We start from the raw sequence: 1458 nt of genomic DNA, 5'->3' as shown, positions 1-1458 counted from the left end.
CTCATCATGAATAGAATCGTACAATGTCATATCAGCATAGAACTCATAAACCAGTAATGGAACTTGTGTCTCTAAACAACAACCAATTAGTTTTACCACATTCACATGGTCTATACGTGAAAAATTGACCAATTTACAAATGAAATCCTGAATCCGGATTGGATCAATTTTTTCACACCTGTTTACGGTGATTGGTTTGTTTACCCCATCTACAAGTAAAGTTCCTCTGTAAACTGGTTCATTCATATCTCTATGGAAGACTCTACTTTCATTGTAGTTGTCTGTAGCCCTGCTGAGATCTTGTGCTGTGAAAACTATACAACTTTTCCTTCTTAATGGCATTCTTTCTAAAATCAGTCCACCATTTTCCTCGAACAACTTCCGTCTTAGTTTAGCGATTTTCATTTTCTTGCTTCAAAATATCCAAGAAATTCCAACGACAGGAAAAATGAGGCCTGTTTAAAAATGGAATGATTTATGTCAAATTTGTTTATAATCAACATTTCCTCCAAACACTACCAAATATACCTAGAAAAAAAGGGATTAAAACTTTGTCTGCCCCTGCTCTCAAATAGTCCTTAAACTTTAAAGTATGAATACTAAAAGTCTTCAAACTTTATAGTATTTACCTCATTAGTCATTGAAATCGATTTTGTCCATAGAAACTAATGGAGAACAACACCATAGTTGAATTTACTAAAAATGACATGTGGTCAACTAATGTAAACATGACCAAACAACACAAAATAGATTTTATTATTTTAACCCTAAGATGAAGGTCCACCGTTATTCCGCATAGGCATACCATGAGCCCAATCAACCTTACCGTTAGGTTGGTCTCACTTAATCGATTTTAGCGATCAGCATGGAAAATTATAGTAAGTTAAGGGACGAATCAGTTTTTTTGCAAAAGAACAAAAACAAAGGAGCATACCTAAACCAACAGAGACAAGTAGAGACCTGAGCTCGGTCTTCAGGTTGGAGACTAGCATCTTTCTTTGTATCACCTACAACCGCAGCGCACTTATATCCTGTATGAGAATTCTATAATTTAGATGAGAAGAGCTTCAGGATTGAACCGCACTTGTTGTAACAACTGGTTGGACAATCTTTACGATACCGTGTGGGAATTCATTTGCACGTGTAAAATGATTTTCTTTACGGGAAGTTATTAACTTGCGTTTCAAGTGAAAACTTTTACGTGCTATGGGAAAATTTGCATCCTTTTTAATAAAACCAAAATAGAAAAGTATTGGGAGATTGGAAAGTGCTGTGAAATTTTATGTCTTGAGATATTTTAAGCCAATTGCAAAGCCACATGAGGATCGTTCGTCTTGTGAAAGGGAAGGCTGTAGTTTCTTGGAATCTGCCTGCATGATGCACTAGGTCAAATATTCATCGCTAGTGTAAACACAACATTCATTTGATTAGTGTATTTATATAATTGAGTAATGGTAT

This window comes from Olea europaea, chromosome 5 (genome assembly GCF_002742605.1).
Source record: "Olea europaea var. sylvestris chromosome 5, O_europaea_v1, whole genome shotgun sequence".
Classification (NCBI taxonomy): Eukaryota; Viridiplantae; Streptophyta; class Magnoliopsida; order Lamiales; family Oleaceae; genus Olea; species Olea europaea.
This window is presented reverse-complemented; position numbering follows the sequence as displayed.